Consider the following 15,203-nt stretch of genomic DNA (forward strand, 5'->3'; position numbering starts at 1 on the left):
TACAACTCGGCCTCCTCTTCATTTATGAATTGACTTTATGCTGCCTTTCCCATGTACAGCACTCCGCTACGTCATGGCTAGGTTTGTGCTATAGAAAAGCCATCTACATACTACTCCTTGAACAGTCCTTCTTGCATAGGTCTTTAATGTTTCTTTTGACTTTCGCTTTGAGCACTTACTGCACATTAAACTCCCATTTAGCCCTCAAAGGCGTAACTTTTTTTATACATCTTTTTTAAGGCATTTTATAACCAGTGAAGAGCCTGGCTAAAAAATAATGTACTTGTTTTCCATGATGGAAATTACTCCTGCCAGTCATATGAATTTAAGATATCCGTTCTAACTTAAGAAACATGACTAGCTCGAACAGTGATTATTGCTCATCAATGCACATCAGTGTTTTTACCATCAGCGCTTGTATACACTTATGAGCATGTCCACTTCCCCACCTAGATGTGTGTCCTACCCACCAGCTGGCCCTCTATAATCCTAACCAGCTTTTCTTTACCTTTCATAGTTGATGGTACATGACCACACAGTTTCAAACCGCCCTGCCAGGTTAATTCAGCATCACCCTTCCCTGGATTAGCTACTTGTACATCACCCCAAAATGATCATCCGTCTCCCCGTTTCATGGGGCCTGCATATTTGGGCATAGGTAACACATGTATTCTTGGACTAACAGCTGCAGTCTTAGGATTTTAGTAACTGTCAGACCTGGCATCCTTGGCGTGGATCTCCCCTAACTTTTTACCTTCAAAACTCATGTTTGCTGATTTTGTTTTTAATGCCTTTAGAACTCTGCGTTCTTAACCACTGCTAACCAGTGCTACAGTTCTTGTGCCCTCTCCTTAAAATTGGCGTATAACGAATTGGCCTATATAATTTACTGTGAGTCCATAGCAAAGTTGTACTACCTGTGCCCAGGGCCTGTAAATTAAATGCTACTAGTGGGCCTGCAGCACTGATTGTACCACCCACTTAAGAAGCCCATTAAATATCTCTGGCCTTCCATTACAGAATGTGTGTGCCGTTTTAAAGTGCCATTTAGACCTGGCAAATGAACATTTGGCCAGGCCCTAACCTTCCTTTTTTTATTTATAAGTTACCCCTAAGGTAGGCCATGAACAGCCCAGAGAGCAGTGTGCAGTGTATTTAAAAAGTAGGACATGTACTTTTGAGTTTTACGTGTCCTGGTATTGAACAACTCCTACATTTAGTTTTTCACTATTGTAAGGCCCACCACTCCCTTTGGATAACATTGGAGTTCCTTGACATGCTTAATATGCTATAACTTCCAGTTGGGAACAGGTTGAGTTTGGGGTCTAAACAATTGTAATTAAAAACCCTCTTTAATGGTAACGTCTGGTTTTTTATTACAATTCTGAAAATCCCCCTATTAAAAAGTTGGTATTTTCTTGTCCTAACCATTCAGCGCCTGAAGCCTGGTCTTGAGTCACATGACTAGGTGTAGCCGGCAGTTGGTCTTGGTCTATTGCTCCCAGATAGTTAGACAAAGGGAAGATTGTTGTTGGCAGGATGCGCCTCTCTGAGTTAACGATGGGGATGAGCTGTCACCTACCACACTTGCACATCACAAATGCCCTGCCTGTGCACTCTGACAAAGAGGTTACCACTATTCTTTTGTGACCCTAGACAAGCTTTGGCCAGGAACGGGAGGAGTGGATGCCTGACACCTCAGGGATGGAAACCACTAGATTCTTCCTACACTTTAAAGTGGGCACCATGTGTAAATGTTGTACCCTTAGACCCAACACTTCAGTAAACTTTAGGACTTGTGGACACTTCCAGGAAAAGGACTGCTGTGCTGCTGAAAAACCTGCCACTCTGCTGGATTGCCACTCTGCTGGATTGCCACTCTGCTGGACTGCTGCCCAGCTGTGCTGATCTGCTGCCCTCTTGCCTGGGTTAGAAGGACTGGGCCTGCATCTCTGAATCCAGGACCCCATAGTGACTCCAAGGGAAAGCTGGATGGCCCCATGGTCAGTAAACTCAGGCACATAGCAGGCTTCCAGCAACCTTGAACCCAGCACCTAGACTCTTCCATCCGTGGGTCCTGCTCTCCCAAGTGGTGCCATCCCAGTCCTGAACCCTTGGAAGTGGACCTAAAGGTGGTCTTTCAAGCTATTTGTAGATCCAGCTGAACTATCACCTCTCTGGGGTGGTGCATCTCCACGCAGAACTGGTGCATCACCTCGACGCTCCGCCCTCGGAACTGAACCCTGTGCTACGTGGACTTGCCAGATGCAAGGATTCTGCATCGCCTTCCACAGCCCATCTGAACCGCCACAGTGTGATGCGTCTCCAGGCAAGGACATGTCCTCGCCTAACACAGCTGTCTAAACCTCCACTGCGTGACACATTTCCACGAAAAGACATTGAGTTGCCCAACGCAGCTCCCTGGAACCGCGTTCCACAGCACATCTTCACTAATAGATATCGCCTCGCCCTTCGCAGTTCCACAGAACCGCCACTGTGTGATGGATCTTCCCGTCCAAATCTATTCTCGCCTCTGCTGTTCAACGCATCCTTGACACAGGACTCCACATTTCTTACAGTAACGTTCCAACACAAATGACCGATCACTTACTGTCGAAATCCTTAAGTTCCTATAAATGTGCAGAGATCAAAAACTTCATGGTTTTGTAGCAAAATAGAGAAAAAGTAAAAGCAAATAATGTAAAATAGTACTGATTTGCAATTGTAGCTTCCTGTAGAGAGAAGACATTGCTGAAGAAAACAGTCAATCTGGAATCCTACAACAGTGAGCAGATACTAGTGAAGGAATATCGCAGTGGCTGCATCTTTATGCACAATCGAGACATATCTAGTGACTTTCACTGCTGCTGTTGGATTGAGATGGAACTACATGGGAAAGAAGTCAGAACTCTGCTGCCTTCTGGCTACGTTTGCTCTATAGAAATACCCTATACATACATACATAGGATCCTAAAGAACTTATGGAGATTTATTTTGTTAAGGGGACACCACTGGACCCTCTAACACTGAGAAGCTACATCTGTGGAAGAGCGCACTGCTGGAGCCCACTACCTCTGAAAAGACACATCTGGAGGCAGTGAACACTGCTGGCTTACTAAGTCACTGAGAAGCTATGTCTGCTAGAGGAGACACTAAAGGGGCCTCTGGTATTGAGGAGCTTTGTCTGGAGTAAGGGCACACTGCATGAGTGCTCTAGTATTGAGAAGCTATGTTTTAAGGGCCCTCTAGCTTTGAGAAGGCACATCTGGAGCACCAGCACATTGCTGAAGCCCTCTATCACTGAGAAGCTATGTCTTGAAGAGCACGCCTGCTGGCGGCCTCTGGCAAGCTATGTCCGCATAAAGGGCACACTGCTGGAGCCCCCTAGCTTTCAGAAGGCACATCTGGAGCAACAGTACATTGCTAAAGTCACTAGCATTAAGAAGGCACTTTTGCAGGTAGGGCACATTGCTGGAGCCATCTAGTTATGAATATGTACACTTGTGGATGTGGACAATTTGCTGGAGCCCTCTAGCTCCGAGAAGGTACATCTGGAGGAAGGGCACTCTTTCAGTAGTGAGCAGGAACTGCTGGAAGCAGCTCACACTGCCTGATCGCTCTGGCCCTGAGAAGGCACTATTGAAACAAGCGGACACTGTCACACATCTTAAAGTATCAGGAATACAGTAATGGTGCAAGGTCACACCGCAGACGTCTTGTGGAGAGGTGTGGTGCAGCGGCCAGGGCAGATGACTTCGGAGCACAGGGTTTGCGGTTCGATCCCCGGCTCCGGTGGTAGCTCAGCTCAGCACCATGTGACTCTAGGCAATAGCTCACTTAATTTCCACGACTGCCCCCAGCGCCTTGAGACCCTTATGGATGAGTAGTTTGCGCTTTACAAATACAGATTTATTTACAGCACCAAAATCAGCTGGGAAGAATCTCCCTATGCTGCAATCTATTGCAGCTAAGAGATCCCTGCTGGAGAATGGGAAGCTCACACTCATGGAGGCCTCTGTTGCTGGGAATAAACTACTGCAGGAAACTGATTCTACCTGGGATTGCACAAGGACTGACAAAGCACTTACAAATGAAGATCTCACTGAGCACTCATAAAATACTCAGAATACACTTCTTTTAAGAAGCTGGGAGACATCAAGTGCTGAGAATTTGCCAGTGGGACGAACAGCTGCGGCCCGTGCAGGTGAGAGCGGTGGGGCTGGGTGGGGGGGGGGGGGATTTTGACTGATGACCACAAGGGAAAATGTATTATTTATTTAATTTTCCCTCGTGGTAGTCCGTCTAAATCTCACCCACAACCCCACCACGCCCCACCGCTCTTAACTGCCCGGGCTGGGGAGGCACGAGAATGTACGATGCTGGCTGTATCACATAGAAGCTAGATGAAGCTCACACGGTAGGAGTCCTCCACCTTATTTACATTTCAAGCTTTAGTGAATGATGGTGAAACACCACTGTGGGCCAGGCGGGTGAAGAGTATGGGTGCGTCCAATGTCTTCTGCCCTGTCTAGGGTTGCTGGGAGAACTCCCATCTATACAGTGCATTCCACAAAGATGTTCTCGTTATATTTGCCCAAAAGTCCCTAGTATGTCCTAGTCCGTTCTGTCTAGTCCTTCAGTGCACGCTGCTCCATTTAGGGTGAAGACTCGATCCCCTAGACTTCTCACAAATACTGCTACATAATGGCAGGATACAGGCAGGACATGGGTGTTTTATAGGATTTTGTGGTGTGAAAATAAATCTGTGATGTACTGTACAGTTTCTATGAAACTAACCTGTCCCAAAACTGTGTACACTATATACACCTTAAATAGAACAGTTGAAGACCAATCAAGACATTTTGCTTGTATTTCGTCTGCGTGAATATTTTATTTATATTTATTTTTAAAGTTTTATATAGCGCAAACTTCTATTTCATAGATTAGTGCATAGTGGAAACTGAGTTTGTGCTAGACTCCTTTTCAGGACATAATTGTAGAGACAGCAAACATGAACTTGCTGAACATCTCAAAATTTGAAATTGGGAAGCAAGCATTGAGCCCATATCGTCTGGTTTCAAAGTTCACAATCTAGTGGTTAGATGTTATATCTTGTGCTATGCTGCATCAGGGTGGTAACAAGCCAGATCCTTTTTCCAGGGGCTATTCACAAGGTTAAATCGGGTACCCGCCCGGCCTCTGCAAATCTTCTTCGAGCAGCATTGCTGCCTATAGGGCAGAGGCTTATTTCTGCTCCAGCTCGCGTCTTGCAAATAGCCCTTTTCTGTACTAATCGGACATTTCTTTATTGTCATTGTGTCCTGATGGAGAGTAGTAGTTGGAGGTAAAACAAACAAAATGCATCAAAAAATGTGTGTGTGAGGGCAAAAACCCTTGACAAATGTGTGGCTAAAGGATCCGCTCACCTCGAAGTTGCCCTATGGGGCTCTATTAAGCCCCTTTAGAAGGTACTGGGCCAGTAGACCTAGGACTGGGGTAAGTCAGTGACTTGCATGAATTATGAGGTTCGCTGGGGAGACATGTTTGAAATGCTACTGATGTGGGTTGCACAATCGGTGCTGCAGGCTCACTAGTAGTATTTAATTTACTGGCCTGGTGTATACGGTATACCACTTTAGAAGGGAAATATGCCAGTTGTGTAGACACCAGTGTTATCATGTTTAGAGAAGAAGCACATGCCCTTTAGCACTGGTCAGCACTGGTAAAGTGCTCAGAGTCATAAGGCCAACGGAAAGAATCTGCAGAAAAAGAGTAGGTAAGCAGGCACAAAGTTTGGGGGAAGACCACTATAAGGATATCTGAAAGAAACAGGTTAGTGTTATATTCCTTACCTTAGAATATCCCCAGGCGTCAGACTGGATCCGGAAAGTTTTGCGTAGCAGTACCCCTGCGCGTCGGTAGGCATAGTCTGCGGCTCCGCGTCCGTCGTCGGTGTCGTTGGCGCCGGGATGACGTCGCCGGAGTATTTAGACGTCGCCCTCGCGCGCTGACGTCAGTTATTCTTTTTTTTGCGCCAGCAAGCGCAGATCTGGAAAAAGCAGTACTTCTTAGCAATGTTCCCCCTAAGGTGCGCGGAAGGGTGCCCGCGCAACTCTGTCCCCCGAGCGCGCAGTGGTGTGTGTGGATCGCGCACACACGCAACACAGCGTTAGGAAAGCAATTGCACCTTCGCTTTTAAAATGCGGCGCAAAATATGGTAATTTCCTGTCTGCGGGAAGCCTGTGCAAGCAGTGGCACCTGCACTTGCTGCATTCCTTGCATAATGGAGTGCGCCCGGGGCTGTGTGTGGGCCTTTGTGAACATATTTGTTAATTGCGGCACCGTCCTGTGCTGCAATTAACATAAATATGTTCACAATGGCCCACACTCGGTCCCCTGCCGCGCTCCTTTCAGAAAAGAAATGCAGCAAGTCCAAAAGTACAACGTCATTCTTTTAGACTTTTATGCATATCTTTTCTTAAAGGAGCGGATCCTGCTGCAGCTGCCCGCCCGACGCAGTTGAATTAGAAGTTTGCATTATAAACTGGCGGCAAACATTTAATCTGCTTATTGAACCACGAACCAGAGTGGTTTGTAGCTGCAGAGAAAACTTTCCTGACTCACTGTGTAGCTGAGCCGCAACCCTCAATCATGTCTGGTGGCCGGCGTTGCTCAATGCTTGGAGCGGGGTCCAAGTTGGGTTGCCGGAGGCTGGGCAGCACTGCCTCCCACTGGCCGGCCCTCCACGCAGGAAGTGTCCAACGTAGCCAGGTATAATGATTTTAAAGTTGTTAGAGCCAAAGTGTCACTATACATTTATTCACTACGGGCCTGTTTCACCACCAATTATTACATAGGCACACCACGCGCCTGCTTGCTTGCAGATATTATGTTAATTTATAGGCAAAGATTGCTGTTTCTTGTGGCCATGCTGCACTGCTGTGTTTTGCTGCGTTTTTTTTTTACGTCACGATTTGGAGCAATCTGAGAGAAAAGTCAGCGGACGCTGCCGTGACCCTCACTGGCAGGACCCGGTACCATACAAGGCAGAGAGGGGAGGGAGGGAAACTCCACACCTACAGTCTGGCTCCAAAATGGAAGGGAGGGCGGTTTAGGCAAAGCAGGGGCTCACGACAGCTGGCCTGCCAACTCGGACACATTTGCCTGCATTGCTCAGTTTCCAGAGGGCAGGCTGTTGGCCTCCCAGGGCTACTTTGGGGCAATCTGGACTGTGAAAAAACCCTGGTGGAAGAAGCAATGACTCACCTACCTTCCGAGACGTGGTGCCAGCTTCCGCTTAATGGGCCTTTCTCTCCTCATCCCGCCTGAGAGGAGTCTGGGGTAAAGGTCTGCAGCTCCATACCCGCCGGTCCCTGGGCTGAACGCAACGCCGGAGGAGGTCGATGCCTTCCTCATGGCCTTGACGTCGCTCTCTCCTCAGTCAGGTCCCGCTGTGGCGCTATCGGGCCCGCGGCCCCGACTGGGAGCCTAAGCGGGCAGGGTGCTTCGGTCCCGGCGCCGTCACGACTTTGGTCCCGACGCCGCAGGGCCCCACCGGATCTGGGTCGCCGCTGGTCAGCCTTACGACCTCTCTGCTTGCGCCGACCCCCAGGATGTCGCCCCCGACTCCATCCCCGGATGACGTGTTCCCCGGTCTCTCCCTCGGTCCGGATCCGGCGTCGGACCAGCGTCGCTCGAAGTCGCATTCGACGCCAGGAGAAGAGCAATTCTTCTATGATCCGGCCCCATCTTTTGCACCTGACTATCAGAAGATGGGAGGCGAGGAGGATTGGGAGGGGTTTGAGGACCCTCTGACACGGGAGTGCCAGTCGTATCAGGACTGGGCAGTGGATCTAGGGGAGGCCAGTGGTTCGGACACTTCGCCCGACACTGGCTTTGTCTCCCCTCCTACTGTGGCTACGGAGGAGGGGGCTGCTTACAGCGTGGTGTTGACGAGGGCGGCCAAGGCCTTGGCTCTTGAGCTCCCCGTTGCGGCCGTGAGGACTAACCTCCTCACTGAGGTCCTTAAACCGCAGGCAAGCTCTCCAGAGCCTCTACTGCTGTTTAATGAGTCCCTTATTGACGTTCTGTTGGGCATCAGGTCCAGGCAAGCTACAGGTGCCCCTGTAGATCGGAACGTGGCCAGACGCCACCGCCCGGCCCCGGGCGACCCTAGCTTCCTGTCCACCCACCCCACTCCACTCCAGAGAGCCTGGTTATCCAGGCCTGTAACTCCCAGACCGTATTCCCGACTGCTCCACCTGATCCGGAATCCAAAATGTATGAGCAGTTCGGTAAGAAGCTGTTCTCCTCACTTAGTTTGGGGTTGCGGTCGGTCAACACTACTTGCCTTTTTGGGCCATTATACCAAATCTCTGTGGGACGTGGACGTGATGCCAGATTGCCCGAAGGAGGCCTGGGTCAAACTCGCTCGAGCCCTTGCGGAAGGGCGAGATGCAGCAAGATACTCTATCCGATGTGGGCTGGATACCACGGACTCGCTGGGCAGGGCGATTTCCACGATGGTGGCAGTTCTCCGCCATGCCTGGCTGAGGTCCGCCAACTTTTTGGCTGATGTCCAGAATTCACTTATGGACATGCCTTTTGATGGGCGTCTCCTCTTTGGCGACAAGGCAGACAGTGCGCTTGAGCGTTTCAAGGACTCCAGGGCTACGGCCAAGTCCTTGGGCCTGTCGGGCCAGCGCCAGCTCGCGGCCAAGGAAGGGGCGCCCCTTCACGTCCTGCCAGCCACGGGCCGCAGACTACCATCCAGCGTGGCGGCGGACGTGGTAACTGCCGTGACTGGGCCAGGGGACAGCGGCGAGGCCAGTCCACATCCACCCCTGCAGCATCCGCCTCAAAGCCTTCCTAGTCCGAGCTTTTAGGCCCATTTGACGCCAGTGGGGGCAGGGTTCAACATCGCCTCCTCCACTGGTGCACCATCACATCGGACAGGTGGGTGCTGCAAATCGTCCGAAGGGGCTACTCCCTCCCCTTCGAGGCGACCCCTCCAGCCATGCCACCGCAGTACCACCGCGTGTCAGGGGGATCACTTGCAACTTCTGCAAGAGGAAGTTACGGCCTTCTTGGCCAAGGGGGCCATCGAGCGTGTTCCTGGGCCAGAAGTAGGGTGTGGTTGTTACTCCCACTACTTTCTGGTTCCCAAGATGGTCAAAGGGGACCTACGCCCTATCTTGGACCTGCGGAACGTCAACGGCTTCCTCCGGAAGGAGACGTTCAAAATGCTGACTTTGGCGCAGTTCTTAGCTGCCCTAGACCAGAAGACTGGATGGTAGCGTTGGACTTGCAGGACGCATATTTTCACATCCCCGTCCTGCCGGCCCACCGGCGTTACCTGCGGTTCATTGTAGGCCACAAGCACTTTCAGTTTACCGTGCTCCCCTTCGGCCTTACCAGCGCCCCTCGGGTGTTCACGAAAGTGATGGCGGCGGTCGCAGCTCATCTGCGCAGATAAGGGGTGTCAGTCTTCCCCTACCTCGACGACTGGTTGTTGAAGGCGGGCTCGCCCCAGACAGTCGTCAGCCACCTCCAGACTACGGCCGACCTCCTGCACCTGCTGGGGTTCTCCATCAATGTGCCGAAGTCACACCTGTGTCCCTCTCAGAAGCTCCTCTTCATCGGAGTGGTTCTAGATTCAGAGCAGTTTCGGGTTTATCCTCCTGAACAGTGGGTTCGGCATATTCAGGCTCTGATTCTGATCTTTCATCCTTTATCCTGAGACTCGGTCAGGTTGACGCTGCGGCTTTTGGGGCAGATGGCCTCCTGCATCCTTCTGGTGCATCACGCCAGATGGCGGATGCGGGCTCTGCAGTGGGACCTGAAGTTTCAGTGGACCCAGCATCAGGGCAACCTGTCCGACCACGTCCAGATCTCGGAGGGCACTGTGAGACAGTTGCAGTGTTGGCTCACGGACCGCGATTGGGTCAGCGGCAGATCTCTCTCCCTACCCCAACCGGAGCAGGTAGTAGTGACGGAGGCGTCCCTGGGTGGTGTGGGGTTGTGGACCCTTTGCCAGGAGGCTCTACGCCTCTGGCAGTGGCTGGAACACCAGGGCGTCACTCTGGTGGTTCGACCCCTGGCAGGTGCCTGAACGCCAGGGCGGACGAACTCAGCCGCAGGTGCATGATGGATCACGAGTGGCGTCTGAACTCGGACGTGGCGCAAGGTCTCTTTCAGCAGTGGGGAGAGACTTGGTTAGATTTATTCGCCACCGAAGAGAACGCGCAATGTTATCAGTTCTGCGCGTTGGAATCTCCAAGGCGGCACTCGCTCGGAGACGCTTTTCGTCACGAGTGGAGCTGCGGTCTAATGTACGCCTTTCCGCCTACACCACTTCTGTCCAGAGTGCTGAAGAAGATCAGGCGCGACCGGTCCCAAGTCATCCTTGTGGCTCCGGACTGGGCACGAAGATACTGGTATCCCGAGCTACTCAGCATATCAGTTGATCCCCCAATTCGTCTGCCTCTTCAGGAGGACCTTCTGTCGCAGCAGCAGGGGACGGTCCTCCACCCGAACCTGTCCAGTCTCCACCTCAATGCGTGGAGTTTGAACGGCGACAGTTGAGGCCATTTGACTTGCCTCCTGATGTCTGTGATGTGATTCTGGCAGTCAGGCGTCCCTCCACAAAATCAGTATACGCCTGCAGGTGGAACAAATTTGAGGCATGGTGCACAGCAAAGGCTGCGGATCCACTTTCTGCCCCCCTTTCAGAGGTTCTCCTCTTCCTTCTTTCTCTTGCCCAGCAGGGCTCTGCTCTGGGCACTATCAAAGGCTATCTCTCTGCCATTTCAGCCTTCTTGAGGCTTTCTGATCAGCCATCTCTTCAAGTTTCCTGTTAATAGATTCTTGAAGGGAATCACTCACATGTTTCCTCCTATTCCTTTCGTGATGCCTCAGTGGGACTTGAACCTTGTTCTGACTTATTTGATGTGCGCTCCTTTCGAGCCACTTCACAATTGCCCTCTTCGTCTTCTAACTCTTAAGACTGCATTCCTGGTTGCCATCACCTCTGCCAGGAGAGTGAGTGAGCTCCAGGCTCTATCTTCGCAACCTCCTTTCCTCTCTGTCCATCCGGACAAAGTTGTTTTGAGAACGCGTCCCTCTTTCCTGCCCAAAGTAGTCACAGCCTTCCACATCGGGCAGTCCATCACCTTACCCACCTTCTTTCCGCCTCCGCATCCCTCGAAAGAGTAAGAGAGGCTCCACCGTCTGGACCCAAAACGTGCGCTCTCATTCTATTTGGACCGCTCACGCCAACTCCTTGTTGGTTACGTGGGCGCTAAGAAGGGACGGGCGGTGCACAAACTAACCATTTCTTGATGGGTCGTTTTGTGCATCAAAGCTTGTTATTCACTTGCTAAAAAGGAGCCTCCTGTGGGGCTGCATGCCCATTCCACTCGGGCCACGGCGGCTACTACTGCCCAGGGTCGGGGAGTCCCCTTGCAGGACATCTGTCAGGCAGCTACGTGGGCCTCGCTACACACGTTCGCTAGACACTACTGCCTGGACAGCCAGGTCCGGAGAGATGGCTTTTTCGGCCGTTCTGTTCTCCAGGACTTTCTGGTGTGATCATTGGTTTGCAGACCCACCACCGGGGTTTGTATTGCTCGGGTATCTATTCTACGGTAAGGAATCTAACACTAACCTGTTTCATTCAGATGCACAAGTTACTTACCTTCGGTAACGATATATCTGTGAGATACAGTAGTTGGTGTTAGATTCCTTACCGCCCCACCCATCCTCCCCGTTCTGCGAACCGATATCTAGGGTTAAGGCTTCTTCCCTTTGAGGGCCCTAGTTTCATGGCACCAGTGTTGGTTTTTATCATGGCTCTGCGTTTCTGGTCTAAAAGCTGTGTATAAGAACTGACGTCAGCGCGCTCGGGCGGCGTCTAAGTACTCCGACAACGTCATCCCTGCCCCAACGACGACGGACTTGGAGCGCGCAGACGACGCCTACCGACGCGCAGGGGTACTGGTACGCAAAACTTTCCGGATCCAGTCTGACGCCTGGGGATATTCTAAGGTAAGGAATCTAACACTAACTACTGTTTCTTACAGATATATCGTTACTGAAGGTAAGTAACTTGTGCGACGTGTCTAACACCATCTTAGCTCAATATTTTGCTCCTACCTATCTTTCCCTTATGGTAAATTGAAATGCTGGATTATTAATAAGGTAGTTCACACCACCCTCTTACTCCTGAGATTAGTGGTATGTCTTCAGTCACATGCATTTATCCAATCTCCCAGGCAGCCTTCCAAACATACATCTGTGGGATTTACCGACTGTTTCAGGCCCTTCTTCGGTGCGCCTTTATAGACGGCCTCTGGTTCTCTATTGTTGTCTGGACCATCCTCGGGGCTAGTGATGACTTTATGTTGGAGTGACCTGTCCGTCTGTCTTGCACTGCCCTCTCCGTGCTGTGAAGGCCCTGAGCCTTCACTTCACTATTCTCTGCTAAAAATAGCATCTTGGGTCTGGCCCGCGAGTGTCCTACTGTAGGTGACTCCTCAACACACTAAGCGGGGGATCCAAACGGGGGGTCGTTGAACCAAACCACTGATACAATAGTGACTCCTTAGACTGGTTAGATCACCCATGAATGTAAGTCAGTCAATTTAAATGAATTCCATGAAAGGGTAATTTATGAAAATCTAGATCATAGACCCTGCCCTCCTGGACCCACGTTGGACACCGCTGCACTCATTTGATTTCCAGTGTTTATTTTATTATACAGCCGCATCTCTTTTACCACTTGTTTCTGTTTTTGATAACAGCACGTATTTGCAACAAAACGAGTTTGAAGCTGTAGGCGTCCGCGGTAGGGGATGGGATCTCTGTTCTTCCCCTGTCTAGCCACACTCAGCGTTTCCTCTTCGCTCCCCCGCAGGCCTCCCTCACCACTCACATCTGGCTCTACAGGAAGAGTGTCAGCAGCCCCGGCTGGGAGGACCGGGTCAGAGACGGGACTGCCCGCTGCAGCTTGTTTTGGGAACGCCTTCCATCGTTGCCGGAATGAACCCGTGCCCCAGAGCCCGTTCGTGTTTATTCTGTGTTGTGTGAGGGCGGCACTTTAAGCGAAGTAATATTTACTGTTTTCACTGCTTGTACAGGCCACGTGCATCTTTGATAACACCGGTTATTAATAGCGCTCACTTTTAATTATATACGAGGCTAAATGTAACCATGTTCATGCAGAGGGAGGTGTCGGCTAACACCCATGGGAGCGTCCACTTCCTGTTTGGGCTTCACACTAACCAGTTCTATAATTGAGTACACTTCTGTAACGTGTTACAGGCAATAAGGCATTAAGTGGGCTTGTAATTAGAGCAACTCTTTCTGAATAGTTAAAATGTTTCTTCACCCAGGATCTGAGGTGTGGGCTCACACAGATATGTGCTATGCATTGAAACGTTTGCTTGTCCTCCAGAAAACTAGGCCTGAAAATCACCGGCTCCTCTCTGCTGGCGCAAGGGGCGCATAAGAAGTTGAGCCCTCTGGGAGAGAATTCGATTGTCTAGCGGTAAGATTCATGGTCTTGCTGCACGAGCACCAGTCGTTGTGATAAGTGTGGTAAACAGTCTTCTGCTGCTTTGCCAGTGTCTGTGACCCACATTTATAGGAGAGATACCCTTGTAATCAAAAGGGACTGGGCCAATTACAAATTAAAACAGGAAAGCATCCCTTTTATGTCCCACACTCTCACCTTATACTGATTTAGGCTGCATGTTGATTAAGCGAAAACAACAACACACTAATACACTACGCTATCTTATTACTGAACACTGTTTTATGTAAAAATGTCTAATTTTTTTGCGTGCAATCAAACCTTTACATATCCAAAATTCATGCCTCGATTAAAACATACTGTATACAATATTGCATTAATGAGTCACTGTTTGCTCTAAAATGTTAAAAACATTATATATCATGTACATTTATTATCATAGAAATATTTCTCATGTTTAAAAAAAAAGAACAATAAACTACACTATCACAAAAGTGACAATGATTATTCTAAATACCATCATTCATGTTTCTGTGCCAGTGTCTGTGATGCCAACCTGCTGTGAACTCGCACACAAACATTTGCAAAACCCGTGCTGCTGCTTTTTAGCTGACTGCAAGCGAGGACCCTTAGACATGGCAGTTGTAATTTATTGCGGCCTGGAAGACTGGTTGTTACCTCCCAAATTGCCCAGAAGGTATGTATGTAATGTCCATGCGCAATATATGTAGCGGGTACCCAGCCGAAGGAAGTGGACTAGCATCATTGACTTTTATCCAGTAGTTGGTGGGGCCTACTTGGGCCTCTACCCATGTCAGTGGTGGGCTGCACCTGTTGCATGGCCCGCTGGCAGCGGTGGTCGATGGCCACGCAGAACAGTATACAGTACGCATTGTAGTCTCTGCTAAGGCCACCTGGACCCCTGATCTCCCTGTTTTATCATCGGAAATGACCAGCAATAGTAAACACAGTGTAGGAAGGTGGCTACCTGACTATGGTTACCCCAGATTTTTTGCCTGTGTTTAGCTGGTTTTTTGACTTAGTTGACCTGGTTCCCTGCTAATCAGGGCCCCAGGCCATCTGCTCTCTCTGTAAAATGGATTCCATGTACCCTAGGTACATACCACAATTGGAAATGGACTCCTTGTCAGCCCCTGTATAATGCACTATAGGTGCCCAGGGCATAGGGGCCACCAAGGCCTACCAGGGGCTGCAGCATATCTTTTGCCACCCCTGGCTGGTTCTTAAATTGACGCAACTGGCTGATCACTCAGCTGGGGTAAGGTGGTGTAATCACCCCTTGCTTAGATATAGTATACCTATATCTAAACCTATATCTGGACACATGTTAACCTGTGAGCCACTCCTATGGAAGGCCTCATCAATCCTGGAGGCAGAGTGCGTGGTTTCATGTGAGATGGAGCTCTAGCATGAGCTGAGCCTGTCTGCAGCTGTCGGGAACAACTCCCTAAGCTGTTTCAGGATAATGCCATACCGTATACTCTTAAGTGCCTTATAATCCTCGCGGTTATATAGCAACTTTGGTTTGGCTTTATCAAAACATGTCGTGTAAGGTGTCATACGATTTGGAATACCATCCCCTCGCCAGTTCTGGCGACGGGGATGGCATTCCACCCCTCTAGAGGGGTAAGACATGTTCCTTTACTAAATG

At 50.1% G+C, this 15,203-nt stretch overlaps 1 protein-coding gene across 2 annotated transcripts in view; it reads left to right on the plus strand.

Moving 5' to 3' along the window:
* CLCN5 (chloride voltage-gated channel 5) overlaps nucleotides 1-15,203 on the plus strand; it is a 393,445-nt gene that overhangs the window by 113,024 nt on the left and 265,218 nt on the right. The window lies entirely within an intron of this gene.

Source organism: Lissotriton helveticus, chromosome 10 (assembly GCF_964261635.1).
Source record: "Lissotriton helveticus chromosome 10, aLisHel1.1, whole genome shotgun sequence".
In the NCBI taxonomy this organism is placed as follows: domain Eukaryota; kingdom Metazoa; phylum Chordata; class Amphibia; order Caudata; family Salamandridae; genus Lissotriton; species Lissotriton helveticus.